The 23,516-nt window shown below is 46.7% G+C and overlaps 1 long non-coding RNA gene across 1 annotated transcript in view; it reads left to right on the top strand.

Moving 5' to 3' along the window:
* Positions 1–36: 36 nt before the first annotated feature.
* The window catches only part of LOC125942972 (uncharacterized), a 39,224-nt gene continuing 15,744 nt past the window's right edge, over positions 37–23,516 (top strand). Inside the window, exons 1-2 of the long non-coding RNA XR_007465453.1 lie at positions 37–224; positions 16,919–16,999. This is a non-coding gene — a long non-coding RNA (uncharacterized LOC125942972). The remainder of the gene's footprint in view (positions 225–16,918; positions 17,000–23,516) is intronic.

The following is a 23,516-nucleotide window of genomic DNA, read 5'->3' as shown; positions in this document are numbered from 1 at the left end:
TTTTTCACAGCTTTCCGAGGCTTTGGGTAGAATATTTATTCTGAAGCTATGTTTGCTTTCAGCGAGACTCATCAATGCGTCCCTTAATTACTCTGCTGATCGTTGTGAAGATTTTTACTCGTACGCCTGTGGAGGGTGGCTAACTGAACACGATATACCAGAGGACGATCTAGCGTTTGGTGTTTATGAGAAGTTGGAACAAGATATGCAGAAAACAATAGAAGGTAAATATATTTTTATTTCGCTTTTGTTCTCACGTCTTGTCTTGTTGCTTTTGAAAATAAACCGGCACTTGAGCTCGCTCGCACGGTCAGTGCCGCCGTGCTGTATACACGATCAGACGATGATTTATTGGCATCCCCTTTGAAACGGGGCGGCGACAAATAGTCACCTAGCCTGCTTGATTTAATCAGGCACACTATACATGTGCTTTATCTAGAATTTTTGTGTACCCCTATTATTCTTTTTCTTTTTCAAAAATTTACCTTGTACCGCTACCTATGATTTTAAGGTCGTATCCAAATTTTCCCTGCTTTTTTTCTACCAGTACTCTAATCGTCTCTACGGCTGATCTGTTGATGTTTTCTTCCACTTTAAACCAAAGCGCTTCTGGGAGTTGCACGTTACCTACGGTTCTCGCTGGGTGGATCCCGCCGCATTCCATTAGGATGTGCTGAGTGGTCTCTGGAATCTTTACTGCAGCATACACATGCCTCATCTAGTTCCGAATATTTGTTCCGGTATGTTTTGGTCCTTAGGCAACCGGCTCAAGCCTCAAATAGCAAGGCACTGCCCTTTGTGTTATCGTACAGATTTTCCTTCTAATTTCTTTCTTCTCATTCTTGTTATTCTCCATTGTCCTTTTTGTTTCCATTCTTTGCATACAATTCACGGTCTCTATTTCTCTCACTTTCTTTCTGATGACTCCGGGTTTTCTATACACACTTTCGATTATCCTGTACATGGTTGCCAACTTCCTTGACCTCTTCCTCTATTCTGTGTCCATGCTTTTCATGCAGAGATACTTGTGCACTTTAGACACCCATTTACTTTCATCCATGGTCCTGACCCTTTCTTGAAAACTAATTTTGCTCTGTGCTTCTCTGACTTCAAAAGAGGCCCAACCCATCTCACCCTGAACTGCCTCATTTGTGGTATTACCGTGGGCTTCCAAAGCCAACCGGCATACTAATCTTTGGTTAACTTCCAAACCCGACAAGATATTCGATTTTAAGCATAGAATGGCATTTGCGAATGTTAGCGCTGGCACCATTACTCCTTCCGGATTCCACACACCACCTCATACTTATTGTGGCCCCACAGTGCTCTGTGTTTCATTATTGCTACATTCCGCTTCCCCCCGAAATTTTCAGATTATCTTGGTGGTTGCTTGAGTAATTCTTTCCTTCGTTTATGTGTACGCCGAGGTACTTGTATCGCTTCACTATGGGTATTACTTGCTGTTGAATTGACACCACGAAGTTACTCGTCTCTTCATTAAATATAATAATTCCTGATTTCTCTGTGCTAAACTTAAGGCCTAGATTTGTCGCTGCATTCCCACAGATATTCGCAAGTATCTCTGAATCTTTTTTATTGTCCGCTATTAGCACAATGTCGTCTGCGTACATCAGTCCTGGGACCTTCTGTTGCACCATTTGTCCATTACGCAGTACGATAAATCAAAACCTATTTCGCTGTTTCCCAGTCGTCTTTCTACACCCTTGATGTAAAGCGTGAACAACAATGGTGACCGAGGCATCCTTGCTTCAATCCTTCGTGAATTCCCACCATTTCATTTCCTTTTCGACCTTCCCATACCACTTGTACTTGGTTTTCTCTATATATCTCCCTCAGCAACTCCACGAAATCGTCATCTATGCCTTCGTATTGAAGAATATCCCACAACAATTCCTTGTCTACGTTGCCATAAGCTCCTTTATTATCTAGAAATGCTGTCCATAAAGGTTTTTTCTGAGCTGCTGAAATCTCTATGCACTGAGTTAGTACAAACATATTATCCTCTAAGCGTCTGCCTGGCCTGAACCCATTCTGTAGTTCCCCCAATACAACGTTTTTCTCCACCTACTTCGACAATTGTAATTTATAGCTTGCATTGCCATTCTATATATCACCGACGTTACTGTAACTGGCCTGTGCGAGCTCGTCTTATCCTTATCTCCTTTGCTTTTGTAGATGAGATTCATCTTGCTTTCACGCCATCTAACGGAAATTTTCTTTGTTCTAATCACTTGCTCTATCGCCTTAGTCAACAGTTCCTTGCTTTTTGGACCGAGGTTTTTGATTAGCGGTATTTCGGATTTCATCGGGTCCTGCTGCCGTGTTGTTAGGGACATTTTCTGCTGCCTTTTTCCAATAAAAGCTTACTATGCTAAATTTTGATCTCTCTGGCCTCTCTGCTGTTGCTGGATCTCGTGTCTGAACTAAGCTTTTTCTCGTGCCGAAGTTATTCCTAATAACATCTGTGATGTACCGCAGCGCATCGTCTCCTTCGTAGATGTTACCGTCTTCATCCCTTATAGCCGTTTGCGAGTTTTTAGGTGGAGCTCAGAGTGCTTTTATATGGTTCCAGAATCTTTTTGGAGTGGCTTTGTCTCTTTTGTAAATGTTGTGCACCCAACGTTCACTTGCGCATTTAATTTTCTCTTGTACTAGCTCAATCGCAACCCTTTTCTTTTCACGGTATGTGTTCCATCTAAGGAGCACCTTTCCTTCTTGTAATCCCAACTTTTTGGCTTCTCGATGAGCCCTACGCTCTTCTATAGCTTGTATAATTTCCTTGTTCCACCACTTACGTGGTTTCTCTTTCTAATCCAACAATTGTTTTGCCGTGTCCGCCTTATTTCATGCTGCATAACGTCCACCAGTTCCTTATATTCCCAGACTGCTGTAGGAAAAGCCTCAATTTTCTTCTCTATGTTGTTTGCGATCTCTGTTATTTGCTCGTAAACTTACAAACTTATAGCTCATAAACTCCTTATAAACTCTGAGGCAATTGGTTCATGTTCTGCGCTGGTATCTCGCCCAAACTTTAATGCTAAACGTCTATGATCGCTTCCCAGGCTATTTTGTCCATGTTCGTCTATTATCATTTGGTCTAGTTGTTCGTAGACCATTTCTGAGACTAAGGCGTAGTCGATACATCACTGCCTGTTTCCTCATGGGTACGTTACCTGTCCATGACACTTATTCTCCCTGTTAACTACTATAAGGTTCTGTTAATCACACAGAACCAGCACTAGAGAGCCGTTGTAATCAGTATATCAGTCTAAATCGTCCATGTGTGCGTTCATATCTCCCACTAATATCATCTGGCCCGATTTACTAAACTCATTAATATCGCTTCTAATGCAATCAACCAATTCCTTTTTTTTTCTCTGCTATCACTACCTGTCCATACGTAAGCTACTCCCAGCCACGTCTTTTTACCTTGCCATGTGCCGCTAATCCATAAATGCTCTTTACATGTCTCGTTTTTCCTTGGCCACTTCAGACCTCGCCTAATTAGTACGCCTACGCCTCCGCCTTTTCTTGACCCGGTCATTCTGTGGCACCCTTCCCATACAAAATTGTCAATAACAGGCGGCTGCTCCAAATCTCCTCGATGCGTTTCGGTCAAGGCGTACACGCTAATCGCTTTCATCATTCAGCTGCACGCTCGCAGCGCCCTCTGTGCACGCTCGCAAGTGCACGCTCGCAAGGGCCCTCTGTGTGTTGCAGCAGTGTATGCAAGGACGAGCCTGAAAGGCTAGTGGCTTCCATTGCAACCAGTGGTGGACGTCACGTGCCCTGAATTTTGAAGGCGCAGAACTGCTCGAATTGTGGACTCTGCGCCTGTAAGAACAATCGCTTTGGGGAAAACACGTGCTCTCCCTGTTGTCAGTGGTTTTCAGACCGCCTGCTTTATGGCTACGAATGCTGGCTGGCAAAGATGGACTCTTCATGTGACTTTTTCGGAACACGGTAACATATTCGTCTACTAAGTAAGCGAATGTCTTATGATCACCATCAGCCAATTTTTGTCTCCGCTGCAGGACGAAAGTCTCCCCCGGTGGTGCTGAACCCAGCTAGCTCATCCCAAGTTATGCCTATAAAGGTTCGCACTTCACACCACCGAATTATTCGCCGTCCTCGACTGCGCTTCTCCTCCCTTGGCACCTGTGATGCAGGTTTTTTTTGTTTAATTGGTTCTTATGGTTGTCTGAGGTGGAGCCTTCGAGAACCCAATTGAGGACAAAGCTGTTTGTAGTAAAACGCACACAAACATTTAATAAAGCTAGAACGAAAACAACCTATAAAACAAACTTTCAAAGACATATCTTGACAATAAACACACTCAGAGCTAGAATTATATCAATAGCACACAAGTTCGGACATATCACACGTGTGAATGCGTACAACAGTTTCGACGCAGAGAAGCGGAGATGAGACGATACAAGAAGCGGTGTTGATCTCAACAAAGGAAGGTCGGTTTATTGGACCCTTGAACAGGCGATCCGATTACGGCATATCTGGTTTGGACTGGGACGGCTTGGCGGCACGGGCAGACGGCGGCGGCGTTCTGGCCAGGCAGCTAGGTGTAGAACTCGGGTCCGTAGCCCGACTGCTCACGTTCTGCCCATGGGCGCAGAAGCTCGCCGGCCTCGGGCAGCAGTTCTTGATCGAGTAGAGTGGCGACACCCGGGAACGGGTTAGCAGGAGGCCCCGGTCGGGTGAAGTCCTGGAGGCTCGGGTCCGGAACGCGACGGCTCGTCTTCAACTCCCGGTCCGGTTGCCGACCTTCTCCTGGCGTCGCTTCCTGGAGGTCCCCCTCTTCTGCCAGCGCGCCTGAATTTTCTGCCGCTCTGGCCGTATCGTCTTTAGCTGATTGCCCGCTCAAAGCTGCCTGTTTTCTTTTGATTGGATGCGTTTTCCTTTTATTTTCTCTTCTTGCGCCGCGTGTTCACGTGCCGGACGCTCTTCGACGTTGTTGTCTTCCATCCAGCACGGATTTTGCCTCCGTGCGCGCATTCCGTTTCGTCTCCTTCTTGTCTATCTCCATCCACCGCACCGTGTCGCGCACTCCACACATGACAGCACCCATCCTGTAACTTATTAGGCCACGCGTTATCTTCCGTACGCATTCCATGGCCTGCTCAGCTCACTTATTTCCACCTAATGCCAACTAGAATATTGTCTATCCCCGTTTTCTCTCAAATCCGAACCGCTGTCTTCCTAACGTTACGCCTGATAGTTTTCGTTAAATTGGCCATTGCATGGTTCTTAAAATATTATCACGTTTCATTGTTAGCCTGCAAGTTTCTGCGCCATATAATAATGCCGGTAGAATACAATGATTTGTGCACTTACCTTTTTAAGAAAGGCGGTGATGTGCTAGTTATCATTTGGTATTGTCTGCTGTATATGCTCCGACCCATCATTGTTTTTTAATTTTTTTATTAGTGTACCCTCAAGACCCAGAGGGCGTTACAGAGGGGGTGGGTACAATGTAAATAAAGAACAAAACAATAAAAGGAATTCACAGGAAAAACACAACAGCATTAGTTTGCAGCTACACCAGTAAGTGTTCAGTAACTGCAGACTTGAACAACGCTTGGTCCTCAGTGGCAGCGATGGAGGGGGAAGGTGATTCTACTCTCTACTTGTCTTCGGAAGAAAAGAATGTAAAAAGAGATTAGTGCGGCACAAAGGTACGGCTACTTTATTTGGGTGGTCAACACGTGATGAAAAGTAAGCTGGTTCTGAGATGAATTCCTGTCGAAGTACTTGATTAGGAAAGAAAATTTAATGAATAAGCAAGAGACGGGAAATCCTTCTTCTCATTACCAGGTCTGGAAGGTGAAGAGTGGATTTCATCAAGGTGACACTGGCAGTACGAGCATAATTATTGAGTATAAATTGAGCTGAACGGTTCTGGACCGATTCTAAGGTGTCAATTAGCGTTGATTGAGCTGGGTCCCATACGGCTGAAGCGTACTCGAGCTTTGGACGGATTAATGTTTGATACAGCTGTAGTTTAAGGTGTGCTGGCGCTTGGCGAAAGTTTCGGCGAAGGTAACCAAGAGTACGGCAAGCATTGTTAGTAATGTAGTTAATGTGAGAGTGCCATGATAAATCATTTGATATGTAAACACCAAGGTATTTGTAAGTACTAACCTGCTCTAATTTAGTTCCATTCAAGGTGAAGGTAAAAGGTTCAGAAGTGTTAGAAAAACGCGAGATTGCCATACTTTTACATTTATTTACGTTAGGGGCCTTAGCCATGCACTACACCAGTCAGAGACGCGATTAAGATCAGCTTGAAGAAGGTAGTTGTCGTTTTCGTTAGTTATTCTACGGTACATGACACAGTCATCTGCAAACAATTTTATGGATGACTTGATGTTACACGGAAGGTCATTGATATATATTAAAAAGAGCAAAGGACCTAAAACTGATCCTTGCGGAACGCCAGCAGATTTAACTGCGCAGGGATGTGAGGAACAATCATTAGCTGTTACGTACTGAGTGTGGTTCGTCAGAAAGCATTCTATCCATTTGAGGATATTGGGGTCGATGTTCAGCGTGCTGAGCTTAAGTAGTAATAGTTGGTGCGACACTTTATCAAAGGCTTTTGCGAAGTCTAAAAACATGCAAGTCAACCGGAATTTTATTATCTAGCGCTAAGATGACATCATGCGTAAAAGACAGATGCTGAGTTTCACACGAGTGGTGCTTACGAAAGCCGTGTTGGAACCTGGTGAAGAACGAGTTGGTTTCAAGAAATGTTATAAGGTTAGAATAGATTACATGCTCAAGCATCTTACAGGGGATACTTGTTAACGAAATTGGTCGGTAGTTTAAGGCAGAGTGTTGGTTACCGGATTTAAAGACGGGAATCACCTTCCCCACCTTCCAATCAGGTGGCAGAGTGGAGCACTGAAGAGACTGCATAAAAATGTGTGACAAAATTATTGAAGAGTACACTTTAATGTTTTTCAGAAATTTAGCGTTTATCTCATCGGTGCCGCAGGCAGACGACAGCTTCAGTTTCCGGATTAAGTTAATGACTCCTTCAAATTCAATCACGAGAAAATCTATTGGAAAAAACCCGCGGTCGCAAAGCTGCGGCACCGATATTTCTCGTGAATCGTAAAAACATTGCGAAAAAACGTTGTTAAGAACGGAACAGCATTCTTCGTTGCGCAGTGGACGTCCATCGGAATCAGTAAGTGTTATTACGGTGTCTTTCATTGGCTTAACGCTTTTCCCAAACTTGGATGGGTCAGTAGACATTAGCGAGGGAAGCGTAATGTTGAGATAGTCACTCCTGGCGTTTTTGATAGAAGTGCGATATGCGGAAAGAGCTTCGCGATAAGCGTGCCAACGAAAAACACTGCTGCCGAGCTTTGCAGACCGGAAGAGGCGCTTTTTCTTATTAAGAAGCCTTTGTAGGTTTGTTGTAAACCATGGCGCTCGCTGCTTTTTGGATATAACTTGTACTGGTACGTGCCTGTCGATCAATGAAGCGACTTTGTCTCTAAAGAGGCTCCAATTCTGCTCGAGCGACCTGTCAGAAAAGCCAGGCATATAATTATCGATGAACTGTTCCAGTTCCTTATTTATTGCTGCATAGTCCCCTTTCTTGTAGTTTCTTATAGTCTTGGTAATAGTAGTTCGGGGTGAAATGTCGACGTTCAAGGTAAATTCAAGACAGCAATGGTCACTAAGACCAGGAAAATAAGTCAATGAGTGCACCAAGTTTGGTGTCGTGGTCAGGATCAAATCCAACACCTTAGCAGACGTAAGGCCTACTCTTGTTGGTTTGGTGACCAGTTGAGTGAAATTAAAATCTATACATAAATTAACAAATAGTTTATTCTCGACGGTCATTTCAGTGTTCATAGGGCCGGTACCTGACCAATCAATTTTAGGAAAGTTAAAGTCTCCTAACAGAAACAAAGGAGCTTTGCGGGAATTGTAAAACTAATGAGTTCAACGCGTCATGTAATAATTCACAAAAATCAGGCGTCGCGTTGGGCGGCCTGTAGCACACACAAAAAAGAGCGCTTTCATGACGCAAAGAGATGTGCGAACAAACAAGCTCTGAAGGAAGAATTCGCTGGTATCATATGTGACGCTAGGTTATCGGCTACTGCTATAAGTACACCTCCCTCTTTTCCGGTGTGACGATCACATCGATAGACGGCGTATTTTTTATCGCAGTCAAATAGTTCGCTACTTGCTACTTCGGCAGAAAGCCACGTTTCTGTAAGCGCCACAACGTCAGCAGAGCATAAGTCAACGGTAGCCGATAAAGTGTCTCGCTTATTGGTTATGCTTCGCACATTTGATAGCAGCAAAGATATGCTTCGTGGAACAGGGGGCGTTACGTTTGTTCTGCTAGGACAAGGAAGTGGCACGACCTGCAGACGTAGAAGCGGACGAGAAATCGCTTGAACTTACGGCACTTCCAGATTCTAGCTCACAAATACTATCGGTTGCTCGCGAGTATACAAAGCACTTTTTGTGTATGTATAGTTTGTTGTAACGTACCGTGAACTGCTCCTTACTAGCTTTTCCGTATTCAAAAAGCTTTTTGCGCACACTTCTTGTAGCCTTGCTGAAATCTTCATTAACCGACACGTCACAAGCCCTCAGTTTGGCTCTTGCGGCCAGAATGCCCTCACGTAGCTTGGAAGACGCAAATTTAATTATGACAGGCCGGCACTTACCCGTTGTGAATTTTCCCAGCCTGTGCGCACGAGATATGCGTTCGTCATCAGTACCCAGGTTAAGCTTCAACGTTGAATTAACAATTTTACACACCTTTTCTTCACACTGGGCCCATGTTTCGGAAACACTGTCTTCAATGCCATGTAACATAGATTATCTCGGCGAGAGCGACCTTCAAGCTCGTCAATAAGTTCGGTTAAAGTTGCCAGTTGCGGTGACACGCCCGAGCACACATTTTCTCCAGTCAAGCGCATAGTGTCTTCTACCAGAGAAAGCCTGTTATGAATGTCGCAAATTTTTTCCTCAAGTGAATTCTGCGCTTCTTTGACAGCGTTTAGAGATGCTATAACTTCATTGTGCTTTGAATCAACGTTCTTGCGAAGGGATTTTATCAAAGAAAGAAGTTCTTTGTGCTCTCTGCTTGGCTCCTCCTTCGGCGGCCCAGGGTTTAACTCCACATCACCGGCGAGAAATAATAACCTTGTCTACATATACACACTCGCAACCAAGAGAGAATAACACTTGTGGGCATGGAAGTACTAGCAAACATTGATTGCTAGACCTTTTAGAGTTCAACGAAGGAGAAGAACCCACCTGCACGATAAAGCAGAATGGCGACTGAGGCGGCTGCATCACTGCAGTACTTCCATGCCCACTGAGCGGGGGCGGGGGAGGCCAGCTGCTTAAGAAGCCCTCTTGCGATGCATACGGCGATGTGGAAGACCAGGTTACGGTGAGTACAGGCTGGTACTGGCGAAGAAGTGAAGCGGGCCCATCCCAACAGGCAAAAGGTGTTGGTGGCAGTTCAAGGGGAACACGGCGTCACATCGGGGAGAGGGTAGCTCGGTTCCTGCGCTGCCTTGTAAATTTCTGTAAATTTTCTTATCATGATCATAGTCCTCTGTAAATGCCTAATCTAGATAAACGTACTTTCACACAAGTTATAAAAACTGAATGCCTGTTTTGAATTGTTCTCTTTCTAGGCTGTTGAGTATTGAGCTTCTCTTCAGCCTAATTATCTTCACCCCTATTCTTACAGCTTCGCGGCTAAGGCCCTCAATCATTTGTTATAATTCATTCCTATCGTTGCTGTACAGCACAATGTCATTGCAAACCATACTTTGCAGATATATGTTACTCTTAAACTTATATGTTACTCTTAAACTTTCCGAATCTCATAGCTTTATTCCTTCTTCGAAGTATTATTTCAACTTTCATTGTGAACGATTAGTGTAGCTGTAGAGTCTTTATTGATAGCTGCTAAGATATTCACGTATGCTTCCCGTAATACTTGATTAGCACAATGCCTCTATGACTGCTCATATTCGTGCTGAATCAAATGACTTTTCAAATTGGTTGTACTTCCAAGTAATGTTCAATTGCACGATAGAAGATATGCGCATTGCTCCGCTGTAGTTACGGTGAAAAAAATTCACCGACGATTGCAATACTCCCTAATGCGCAAATTTGAGCGCAGCTCTATACGACTTTTGTGATATATTGGCTAGGCGTGGTCAATATGTCTTGTGCGACACTTAGCAAAAGGAGAGTAGTGTGGTGCTACAGCCTCACTAATCAGGAAAACCGCGAGAGGCAGCACGGAGGCGACCCGTGGGCGCGATTCAAAGAAGCCGCCGCAGACAGACTTTCTCTCCTGCAACGGTTTGTTTCATACTGACGACGCGCTCTACTGTGGTGCCATCTCGTAGCCATCGTCGCCGCAAATGCCGTCTTGCGCGGCACAAACCTTTTCTTCTGACGCTTTCGCCATACCGTCCTCCTCCGCTACCGCCTCGTGGTCCCGCTGCACCCTCCTCCTCCGCTTTCCTCCTTCTCCCGCTGCGCTCCACGATCACTTTCATCCTTCGCTGAGCTTGTTTGCTCGGTTACGCCGAGGGACAACATCGACGCTGTCTGCAGGAACGGGCGCCTAAGAGCTGCGCTCTAAAACAGTAGCAATAGTTGTGAGTCAAGAAACTAGCTCTTGATTGAGCGAACCTGTGCCAACATAAGCAACTGACAGCCGCAGCGCATAAAGCCCCTATATATAAAAAGTAGCGCCATCCACTTGCCTCCTCCTCCGTTCCACTATCGCGCTCAGCGCGACCAGCGCGATCGAGGCGCCATATCGACAGTGGCGTCGCCTGCGTCGGGCCTGCCGTGGCAGACGACGGCTAACGCGTTACCAGAGGAAATCCGAGGAAAACTTCGATCGCGCCCTGCGGAGAAGTTTTTGAGGCGAGATTTTGCTTCGTCAGTCAGTAGCTGGTCTTAATAATGCCGTTTTGGAAGTAGCAACGCGACGATGCGAGACGGTGCAAATATCAAGTGTGCAGCAAGCATTTGCGCACGCCGGATGGTAAACAAAAAAAGCATTTTGCCCTCGCCTTGTCGGTTGCGGCAACTTAAGGCGCAGCAGCATGCCATCACAACGAAGTTCTTGTCCCTAACACGTTTGATCCGTTTGTGCGTACAGCACTTTCGTCGCACAGGCCCGAGAATGGCAGTCGAAGCGCGCTGGAAAGAAAAAAAATATACAACAGCGCAACGCGTGCTTCCACGTGTCACGCATTGGCCAATGGGGGAGCGGAGGAGGCTGGGGCGACAGGAGGCGGCAAGGAGGAAACGCCGGGGTGAGCGCGGTGGCGGCAAGATCTAAGAATGGCGCTACTTTTTATATATAGGGGCTTTAGCACCGCAACGATAGCGGCGAGCCCAGTCGGCGATCGTCGAAATCTGATCTGTGGATCAGACGCATCTCTCATTTATACATGGTTCATTGGCCCTTCCAGCGAAATTGCTGATGCTCGCTTAGGTTCTTGTATGTACACCACTATTCGTGTCGCGCACGCAGTCTCATTACACAAGTCTTGGAGAAAACATAGCCACCAGATAAAAGCAGGGATAACATTCCAGAAACTTGCGATACAGAAAAGCGTGTCGTCTGCTGCGCGATAACTTTTAAGATTCGTCAGCCGGTGAAATACGGTCAACGAATAAAGATGAATACGAGTGCCAATGCCGCCCTTCTTAAAAAGCATATTCCGAATGCTACAAACAGGAGAGCGAAAAACAAAAGCAGGGGGGAGAATGTTCCTATACCTCCTTATTGGTTCTCCTATAGCAGAGGCTCAGTCGACGCTAGCGCCAAGGCGCACTTCAGTTAGACCCTAGCGGATGGATGACGGTACTACGGTGGCGAAAAAAACAAAAAGAAAAGAAAAGCGGCGTGTTTTTTACCCTCCCCCTATCGCTATAGGACTTTTTTTCTTCCTTTTTTTATGATAATGTTGTTCCGCTCGTTTCTCCTTTCCCCCCCTCTTGACTTTCCTATCCCTCTTCCATGCCTCGCCTCACCCTCCCCTCATGCCTCGCCTAATGCTCTTTTTTTTTATTTCTTTAGCTGTCCGCGGTGTGCTTTTTTTTGCCGCGGGAGTATGAGACGCACCGCCGGACCTAAGCGCGCGATTCGCGCTCCTCTCCTGTCCGGCCGTGCCATTCGTGCATTCGTGTTGCGTGCTTGTGGGCAGTGGATTCTTTTTGCGTTTTAGGGGCGAAGCTCCTTAAGGCGGCACCCGTTCGTCCCTCGTCGTAGTAGTAGTGTGTAACCAGTCTGAGAAAAATGAGAAAAAAAATTCCGAAGTTGTGTCCGTAGCGCGGAATCGAACCAGGGACCCCTCGCTTCCGAGCGCGCGGCGTTAGCCCACTACGCCACGAAGCAAACATAGACACAAGCACCACGATGGCAATAAATACCCAACATTAACGAAAGGCCGCGTTTCTAGCGCGTTTCTAACGCGTTTGTGCTAGCGCGTTACGGCCCGTGTAAAAAGCTGGTGTAAGACGATGTGGCCTCTCCGCCTTACCTTCAACGCGTTTCGAACGCGCTGCCCAAGGTGGTGTCAAGTCAAGTTCAAGTCGAGGAGCGTTTATGAATACGGGGGGTATACTCTCTCAGCAGTCATGTGATGGCGTCGGCAAACGCGGTGCACGTTCCGGCATGTGTAAATGGCTGCGTAAGACGCTGTGGCCGCTCCCCCTTACTAGAGAGTACTACACGTCTCTAACGCGTTTGTGCTAGCGTCCCCTTAAGCGGGAGATCCGATGATTCCCTCCGCAGCTTCGCCCACTCATCATCATTCACCCCGTGGATATGCTGTGATTTTTTCATGCACGCAGTCGCGTTCATTATTACGATCAACCAAGCATGTGCCCAAATTGTATTAAAAAATAGTTCCACTTACAACACAGCAGTTCTTTAAACTCACTTTAATGTGTTCGTTTGCAAAAACCAGAATTGGAGCAGACAGTGCAACACACTGTAGAATAGACCAAAACGCGGATGGTGTCTCATGTACGCACACTGCCCACATTTATTGTAATTGCACTAATGGCCAATGCACAGAATAGCTTCACACGACCTGCTTCTCCCTCGGTCCATAAAATCCACCTCCGTGAAGTGCGCCGAGCATATTCTGCGGTTGTTGCTTGACCTTGTCTCTGGGAAAACCCATTAGGTCCATCCTTCCCGCGTAGGTTAAAAACGCTTCCATCCTGAAGAACTGCGAAGATCATAAATTATAACATCCCAGTTTAAACATACTAAACTGAGCTCGTTTCGCGTCGCGGCAGAATACTACTAGTTGTGATATATCAACCTTAATTCTCAGAAACGCATTTTTGAACTATGGCGACCAATTAGATCGAGTGCAAAGCGCACACCTACACACGTATTCTTGCGATACGCACAGGTGGTACTATATTTATAAGGAGCTTTATGTTCGCTGCTTGTTGACATAACGATTTACTGCATCGTTGTGGTGTTTTCAAATCAGCTAGCTGCTGCCTCACCACCGGACAGCCATGTACGACTGCGGACAATTACTATCACAAATAAAAACCGGAAGTAAACTGCATAGTGCTCACCTGTTGTCTTTAGGGATGTGGTAGAATTTCAGATCGCATGGCTGACGTTGTCTTGATGTGTTCGCACACCACTCGAACCACACACGAACAGCGACAGTTGCGAGACAATGCACGGACATTGCACGGACAGTTGCAGACATCACACGGACCACACTGCTAGCGCGGAAGGCGAAAACCGCAAAACTGACCGCATAATGCCAGAAAACAAAATTGCTGCCGTTTTGGCCGTTATCAGCACGGCCAACGACGAGCGCGGGCTGAGCCAGCCGTGCCGCCGATAGTTGAAGGCGAGAGAGAAACGACAAGGTTGAGAGAGGGTTGACAAGATAAAAAAACAGAAAAAGCGATTTTGGTTTCGCATCCATCTCATGGATGGCGCTGCAATTCGCGTGGACAAAAAATCAGCGGAGTTTCCGAGGCCTGACAAAAGTACATGTAGTGAAGAAAAATAACAAAGCAAAAAAAAAAAAAAAAATCACCGCCCCTTCCATTCCGTGAATAGTGGTCAAACAGCAAAGCTGTGTTAATTACGCTGAGTGTTACACCATGCACATAAAACTTCGCAAGCAGTCTATATTGTAAATATTTTGTTTCACCATTCGTTCACCCCATTTTCGTTTTCGCGTGCTTCGCGTGGTGAGCATGCTATAGGAGACCTTTGTTGCGGTTCTCTCAGTGTGTTTATTTTTTTTTGCGTGCAAGTTGCGCCGCCCCTAGGTTAACTTCATCTTCCTGATCGAGGCCTGCACATTTGTTAAGGAGCAACCGCCTAAATCCACCTACTTATACCCTCACTGCGCGTACGCTGACCTGTTCCGTCTAGGCTAATTTGGTCTTTTTTCTCTTCAAACTGAGACCAATTCTACACTTGACTAAGCTATAAACCCTATCATGTACCCCACCTAACATTTCTACGCCCTCGACTACGCTGGTGTCAGCGCAGAGTAAGGAATGCATTTGACTTATAGTTCCTATGATTCCGTAAGGGCTTTTATGTCCACTTCCTGTTCTTTTGCTTTCACAAGGAAGGTATGCGCAGTCGATTCATTATCGCAAATTCTGCACACCATTTCTAGAGTCGATGGCATGGTCGACAATTACTTGTTCCCAAGCCTGCTTTTGTCCAACTTTCTTATTGAAGTCTCCCATCACTACAATATATTGAGCTTGCTCGTTTCTCTTTACTAATTCAACATCATCGTAAAAGTGTTCTACGTCTTCATTATCAAGACTGGACATTGGAGCGCACGCTTGTACTTCTTTCAGTCGATATATCCTGTTATCTTTATCGCAACGATGGCTACCCTTTCATTAATGCTGTATGGTTCACCAATGTCGGCCGCTATGTCTTTATAAATGAGAAATCCTATCCCTTATTCTCTCTTGTCATGAAGAGCTCTCCAGCAGAGGATGGGGTCATTGGTCAGCATTGTATACGATTAACCAGTTCTCCGACCTCATAAAGGCAAATGATATTCTAAGCAATGCATGATAATTCCTCAAAGACCCTGCTTAGCTAGCTTCCCTCGAGAGGACTCGCGTGCTAGGCCTTGCCAAGCCGAGTTACCATAGGTTGCATGACCGTATCCAGAGATTATTATCACCTTCTGCTGCGTCGGAGGTCACAACGCCGCCTTGATCAGGCGCTCCGAAGTCGCTTGAGACTGAGGGCTACAGGTTTAACTGCAAGTCATGGGAGGGATAGTGGCCAAGTACTATACCAGGGAGGCCAATTCCAGTTCTGGTGGCAGGACTGTCTTGCTGAAGCTCATTAGGACGTTTCTATTTTAATTGCACCTGTGCTAGTATGCCCCACTGGCGCTCGGCCATATATTTCTGCCGGTTTCAGGCAACATTCCTGCTAATGGCTACTGGAGGTATATAGTCCCCAAATTCTGGAGCCCTATATTTAAGTAAAAGTGAAATAAATTATTACTGCTGTCACTGCTTCGCCTTTCGGGCAAAACTCGGCCAACTTTTATGTGCTTTGTTTCCTGAAAAGTGGCCTAGCATTTCTCTGCAGTTCTGTCCTTACTTGGTTTTGTGATTCGAAAAGTTAAAGATAACGTATTGACAGAGAAAGTCGACTTCCAAATTACAAATGTTGATTCGAGAATGGTTTTCGACAACTCAGTTTATTATTATTTATTTGAACATAATGGCAGCCTCACATTTGAGGCTGTTGCAGGAAAGGGGCAGGATATATATTCAAGAGAGCACAGTTCACGTAGACGCGGACATATATAAGTTGAGTTGAACAAGGCAGTAAATATGCACTCTATATTCATTATACAAACGCAATAAAAGGATGAGAAAAACTAGTAAAATGCATGTTGGAAGCTTTAGCACATGAAAGAAGCACAAAGAAAGAAAGTGTAGATACAATGGATATTCATTGCGCAAGAGATAAGGCTCCGCAGGTATTGCGGGAATCATGACCAGCAAAAAACTAAGGCAGGAAAACAATAAACTGAGAAGTGAATCATAATGCCACTGTAGGACGCAGCGCGCCTACGTCCCGATCGTAATTACAGAGCATTGTTTGATATCTTGGTGATAAAAGGTTCTTGTGATATGTGCGGTTGACAACATCATCAGGCAAACTGTTCCATTCATGGATTGCATGTGGAAAAAAGGAGTACCTGAATATGTCGTTGTGAAATCTGTATTCTGTTGAGTGCTTGGTGTGTTTTGTTCGGGAACTACGTGTATATGTCAGCAGTTAGTAATATTAAGAAGGAAAAGAAAATTAAGGTACACCATGACTGAAGAGATTACGACAGAAACAGTTCATTAGGAGGGAGGAATTATTTCGTGCTTGGTGTGATTTAGAGCAACACTGTTCTGACAATGGGAATAGACCGGCTTTTACGAATATTTCATGAGCTGTCATCTAAACACCTCACACAAAAATAGCGCGCCAGCACAAATTAACATTCAGCGTTTTCAGGTATGTTTGGTAAATGGATAGTAGCATACCGGCCGCAAATAAATTATTACAAAGTTAGAAAAGAAGTCAACACAACAAAACAGTACCAAAATACTGGAGCCTGATTCTCGTGAATACTTAGCAGGCCAATTTGCTTTCTGCGGCAGTGGGCCCCACTACTAACAAAACTTGGTGCGTGATATCTAGGGCACCCTTTAGGAACCTGCCCGAAGTTTCATTTTGTTTGATCAAAATGCTAACTGGCAAAGCACAGTAAAGAATTTTGTAAGTTGCAATGCTAGTAGATCACGTTTTCTTCCTCCGCAGACTTGCTTGGAAACTTGAGCAGCGCTGGGTGTAAAGAAAACATTGTGGGCAATCTAGAAGCCATGTACAAAAAGTGTTTGGGTAAGTAATAAGATATATGTAATTATCCATCTTTTTACACCGCAGTAATGTACGCTTTTAAGGTTCATGTAATTCATCTTTTACCTCTTTTTTGAGCATGCGAATTCAATTTTAACTAAGATCTTCCGTATAATAAGGACAACACGCCGTCACCCTGAACTTCTTCCTAAAGAAGTGTACATTTCATGGTATAATTCTATGGTGCTGTCGCACCTAAAGTACTATTTGTTTTTATTGGGAACAACTACTGCTATTACCTACACATAATAGAGATCATAATGAAAAATGTATTGCCTGCTATGGGTCATAGAAGTCTTTTAGCGTGCACAATATGCAATTTGTTAAAGTAGAATATTGCCTCGTGTACTTATTTATCGTTTTTTGGGTGACCGGTGTAGGGTAGCAAACCGGTTGTGCTGAAATGGTTAACCTCCCAGTCTTTCCTTCTCCACTCTTTCCTTCTTTTCCTTGGGTGACCGCGTTTCACCGTCTAACATGTTATCACTCAGCGTATGACGGGCCTGCGTGTATCGGAAGTTTCTCGAATCTTATCGATGGTTCTATCCATTGTCTCTTGTCACCGACGCTCATGTAATCTGACTGCTTGTATGCACGACGCGAATTGTGTAGTACAGCCGGGTCCACGTCTGTGTAGAGCGCGCGAGCAGACAGCCTTGCTCTGTGGGGCGACACCATGCGGCAGTTGCGGAATCTGACGCATTGTGCCCAGGAGCATGCGCGGCCTAATATACATGTAATAGAGCATGGTGGTTTGTCACCACTTTAAAGGCACGGCCGTAGACATAGGGGCGAAACTTCGTGATCGCCCAGACGACTGCGAGACACTCTTTTTCTGTGGTAGAGTAGTTCGCCTCGGCACGGGACAGCGAGCGGCTAGCATTTGCTATTACTCTTTCAAGGCCGTCTTGACGTTGGACGAGTACTGCGCCAAGGCCGATGTTACTGGCGTCATTATGCACCTCGATGTCAGCCTCTTTGTCAAAATGAGCCAGGACGGGTGCTGACTGCATGCGTTGTCACAGTTCAGCGAAGGCCGCCTGTTGCTCATGCGTCCAGGCAAATGGCGTGTCATCCCTGGTAAGGCGAGTCAGGGGTTCCGCAATCTTCGAAAAGTTGTCGATGAAGCGGCGATAATACGCACACAAGCCCAGGAAGCGTCGGACGGCCTTCTTGTCGGCAGGAGGAGGAAAAGCTGCTACAGCGGCAAGTTTGTCGGGATCGGGTCGAACTCCTTTGGCGCTGACGACGTGTCCGAGAAACTTGAGCTCTTCATAACCGAAGTCACACTTTTCTGGTTTAAGCTTGAGATCAGCTGATCGGAGCGCTTCTAGCACTTGCCGCAGGCGATGAAGATGTTGTTCAAATGTTTCAGAAGAGACAACTACGTCGTCAAGATACACAAGGCAAGTCTGCCCCTTCAATCCAGCGAGGACAGTATCCATCATTCGCTGGAAGGTTGCTGGGGCTGAACACAAACCGAAAGGGAGCACTCGAAATTCGTAAAGGCCGTCAGGAGTCACAAATGCAGTTTTGTCGTGGTCTCGTTCGTCGACCTCGATCTGCCAGTATGCACTTTTCAAATCGAGTGACGAAAAGTACTGGGCACGCCGCAGTCTATCTAACGAGTCATCGATACGCGGCAGTGGGTACACGTCCTTTTTAGTTACGTTGTTGAGCTTCCGGTAGTCGACGCAAAAGCGTAGCGTTCCGTCTTTCTTTTTGACAAGAACGACCGGGGACGACCATGAGCTGTTAGAAGGTTCGATCACGCCGTCTTCAAGCATCTCTTGTACTTGCGTACGAATCGCGTCGCGTTCCTTAGCCGACACGCGGTAGCGCTGCTGGCGTGTCGGCCGTGCGTCGTCGCATGTGATGATCCTGTGTCTTGTAACTGAAGTCTGGCGTACCTTAGACGAGCTTGCGAAGCATGCCCTGAATTCAAGCAAGAGCTCGTGCAGTGCCGCCTGTTTGTCTGGAGATAACTCTGAATTAATGTCGACGTTGCCCAGTGACTTGTCAGCCATCCTCACTGGTTCAGGGGTAAAACATTCAGCAACGTGCTCTATTTCCTCGGCAAACGCTATCGAAGTACCGCGGAACAGGTGTCGATGCTCGTTACTGAAGTTGGTGACAAGCAATTGAGAACGGCCATCATTAAGCTGTAGCACACTTCTAGCAGCTCAAACACCTTGCATCAGTAGATGCGATAAGTTACTTTCAGCGACCACTTCACCTTCGCGCATTCCACCGCACTTCACTTCGACAAGGACACTGGTTCGCGGAGGAAGCGTAACACATTCGGTGAAGACACGAAGGGCGTCGTCTCGACACTTGTGGTCGTACCTGTCGAGGGCTCGGTCTGCTGAGAAGGTGACTACACCCCCCCGTCGTAGACACGGCGTAGACAACAACCTCGCCCTGACGTAGCTAGTTCACGTTGTGCGCATGAAACCATATGTTGCGCGTTCGTGATTATTATTTTTTATTTATCTTTCTATTTACGCTACTGTTTGCAACCTCTCTGTTTCTTGAGACTGTACCCGTCACGCTTCCCCGCTGTTGTGCTTTCGTTTTTCCTCAAGCTGTGATTGTGTCCTTTGCACGAGCACCTGCCTTGCCCATGCTGTTTCCCCCTCCTTTTCTAACATCGCTTCTTGAGCATCGAGCCGATGCTCTTTCCGAGGAAGGGGGAAATGCCACCAGCAGTAGTGGGTACAGTGCTAAAAGGCAGGCACGGACAAGAAGAAAGAAGTGCGCGTGCTTCCCCGCCCGCTCGATAGCCAGCCCCCAGCGCCGTGCTTTTAAGGAGCCTACCCTCAATAAACGTCACGTCACCCGTTCTCTCACAAGGCGCGTGACAATATCTATGGTGAGCGCTTTCAGCTTGCTCATCGTTTTCATCTTTATACAATTGTCATCCCAGATCTCCTTCTTAGCGGGTGCTATCTGTGGCTTCACCTAATAACAGCGTTTGATGTGGTTCCGCTCTTTTAAGTGGCGGAGTTTCTCTTCGATCCTAGTGCCATACCAGCTTCCTGATTTCTCTGGCGCTGCTCTTATGCCACCCATACGCCTGCCTAGAAGTGAAAGGTTGAATTCCGGCACCTCTGCTTCTACTATAGTCCTACAGGTCGAGGAACACCAAGCGCGTCAGTATGGACTGTCAATAGCCGTCATCGTGATACGCAAGATTACGCACGACACCATGAGGACATTGAGGACTGGACTGACAACTACAAGAATGTAAGCGACTATAACAAGTGGTTGACTGTCGAATGTTAGTAAACGTCGCATTTTACCTCACGCACGTCGCGAAAACATGGTTCATCTACAAGGTACAGGAAGTCGCCGATTAGGCCGCAGTTACGCAGATCCGACGTATCTTCGGCACTACTCCTCGCTGTTCTCATGCCGCCAAAACAAAGCTAGCCAATCGCTGCCAACACGAAGGCGAGTCGTATACTTCGTACAAGACGTCTTGACACTTTGCCGACAGGCCAGTAGTAACATAACTGAAGCAGACCACATCCGACACATTTTGAAAGGAATCAGTGCCGTCGCATTCATAGCCCATGGTGGTTAAAAACCCAAATTCAATTAGTGACATCACCACTACACGCCAGCGGCGTGACAAGCTTCACTCCCTTCAGGTACGGCGTCCCTATGACATTGCGCAGATACCCAGTGAGGCTGATCTACAGGATCTACGGACTCACATACACACCATCATACGTGAAGAGCAGCCACGGTCAAGATGCGGCGTTCCGGCGTGTTGCTCCTCACAAATACACAGCTTCTGTACTCTGTAAGATCATCAGGGAAGAAGCAGCGTCGTTGTCATATGCATAACGTTAGAGTCTTTTCACCACCCCATCGCGTCCCCACGTATGCTGACGTCGCCTCGCAGCCGCCTCCGGTGGTGCAGACCTCAACACGTTTCCCTGCCTTTAATCAAGCTGCTAAGCTGGGGTTAGAGCAACCCGCTGCCCAATATCAAGCTGATGTACCTTGCCGACTGCTACTGCTTGTATTCCCCTAGCTCCGATGACTAATTAACTACGCACCGGCCACGGCAGGGTATTCCCATCATAGAATGTGTTAGCGCGACTGAACGAGGACGTAGAACAGAACAGACACAGAGAGAAAGCGCTGGTATTCCTCTGGCCCGCAATCCCTACCCCCGTGCTAGTACTGCGAAAATCGGGGGCACATTTCACGCTTTTGCTGTCGGTGTCAGCTCGACGAACGCCGAGCTTCCGCGACGTTTGAGCGTTACCTTGTCCGTTGACTGGACGTTTACGAACCACGCGTGTAGTCAGCTCCCTCTCATCGATTTCCTTCCCCTGGGAACTCTGTGGATACACCTCGCCATTACCGCTCGTCGCGCCTCAGTCTCCGCCCTGCCGCCGCTCTACTTCACCGCTTCGTGCCATTATGACGCCTCTCGATCCAAACTCGGAGCAGTACCGCAAATGCTCAACCACCGTTACCGCGCGAGGCCGGTGCAGCCTATCCCGTCCACGCCATCTGAGTTCGTAGGCATCGGTCTGTATGGTCAACTCCCGAAAATGCCCACTGGTAACAGCTGGATTGTCACTGCTACCGACCAGGCTTCTCTTTTATCAAGCACTGCCTCTGAAATCGCCAACTTCTCTTTACGGTATGGCAACGCGTATTTTTCCCGCGTTCTCTATGAACCGCTTTGCGCGTCTCGCATAATACATAGAACAAGGTCCACGTACTGCCATCAGACCAGTGGTCTGACAACGCTTTCATCGTACTGTAGCTTACTTCATATATATATATATATATATATATATATGTTGTCACTGTCAACGCGAACAAGAGACAACACGTTGAACAAGACGGCGGAACAACCAGAACAACAGACGTCTTCTTCGTCTTTGAGTTCCCCCTATCCCACTACACGGAGCACGTTAAAGCACATATCGTCATCGTAGTCTAAATGTCTACATAGAGTACGCGTCATTAGCTCTCCCTCGAAAAGAGCATCGCCCCGATGCTAAACAAAAAGTTCGCTTGGTGAAAACGAAAGTCCCTCGTGCAGTCACTCGCTGACGTAGGGCTTCATGCGCACTACGTGTACAAGTTCAGAACGGTGTTGGCGGTGCCTTGTGCAGTAAGGGCAATCTGGAATGACGTCGTATGTGACGTCACTTAGCCGACGGAGCACTTTATAGGGACCGAAATACCGCCTCAGCAGCTTCTCAGATAGTCCCCGTTTTCGTATAGGCGTCCAGACCCATACTCTGTCACCGGTGTCGTAAGTTACAGGCCTATGACGGGCATTATAGCGACCTCCATCGTATTCTTGCTGCAGGTGTATTTGCACGCGTGCGAGCTGCCTGGCTTCTTCTGCACGTTGCGTAAACGCATCGGCATCCGTGTCAATGTCGTCAGGTTCGCGTGGTAGCATGGCGTCGAGCATCGTCCTTACTTCGCGTCCGTGGTCAAGGCTGAATGGAGTCATCCGTGTAGTTTCTTGCTTAGCCGTGTTATAAGCAAACGTGATATAAGGTTGATACTCGTCCCAATCTTTGTGCTGTATATTCACGTACATGGAAAGCATGTCTTCGAGTGTTTTGTTCAGGCGCTCTGTTAGTCCGTTTGTTTGTGGACGGTAGGCTGTTGTCTTTCGATGAGTTGTGCCACTGAGCATCAGGAAGTGATCTAAAAGCGCGGCTGTGAATGCGGTGCCTCGGTCTGTTATGACGATGGTTGGTGCGCCATGTCTCAGCACAACATTCTCTATGAAAAATCGGGCCACCTCTGCTGCTGTGCTTCTCTGGATAGCTTTTGTTTCGGCGTAGTGAGTGAGATAGTCAGTTGCTACAATAACCCATCGGTTACCAGTAGTAGAAGTAGGAAGTGGACCCAAGAGGTGAATTCTGATCTGGTCAAATGGCGTTTGCGGTACTTGAACGGGTTGTAGCAAACCGGCTGGTTTCGTTGGAGGTGACTTGCGCCGCTGACAATCTAGGCAGGTCCGAACGTGATGTTTCACGGCAACGGGCAGTCCTGGCCAATAATATCTTTGTCGCACTCTGTTCAGTGTTCGCATATATCCTAGATGCCCAGAAGTGACCTCCTTGTGGCATGCTTCCAGCACTTCCCTATGAAGAGCAGTAAGAACGACGAGCAAATAGCTTGATCCGCTCGATGAGAAGTTCATTTCGTATAGGACTTTGTTTATTAAGCAATAGGATGATAATCCTCTTGCGAAAGCTTTAGGTGCTGTCTGAGTTCGTCCGTCCAAGAAATTAATCAGGCCAAGCAACTCAGGGTCGTCACGTTGTTGTTGTGCAATGGTAGACGTGTCGAGAAGACCGAGGAATGCTGTTTCCTCTTCATCGGTCGAAGGAGCTGATTATATGGGTGACCGAGACAGGCAGTCGGCCGTCGGTATGCCGTTTCCCCGACTTGTGCTGGACCGTCATATCAAACTCTTTCTTTCGATAATCCACACAGAAACACA

The sequence above is a fragment of the Dermacentor silvarum genome, chromosome 2, assembly GCF_013339745.2.
Source record: "Dermacentor silvarum isolate Dsil-2018 chromosome 2, BIME_Dsil_1.4, whole genome shotgun sequence".
In the NCBI taxonomy this organism is placed as follows: Eukaryota; Metazoa; Arthropoda; class Arachnida; order Ixodida; family Ixodidae; genus Dermacentor; species Dermacentor silvarum.
Note: the sequence above shows the minus strand (reverse complement) of the source record. Positions and strands in the feature narration are given on the sequence as shown.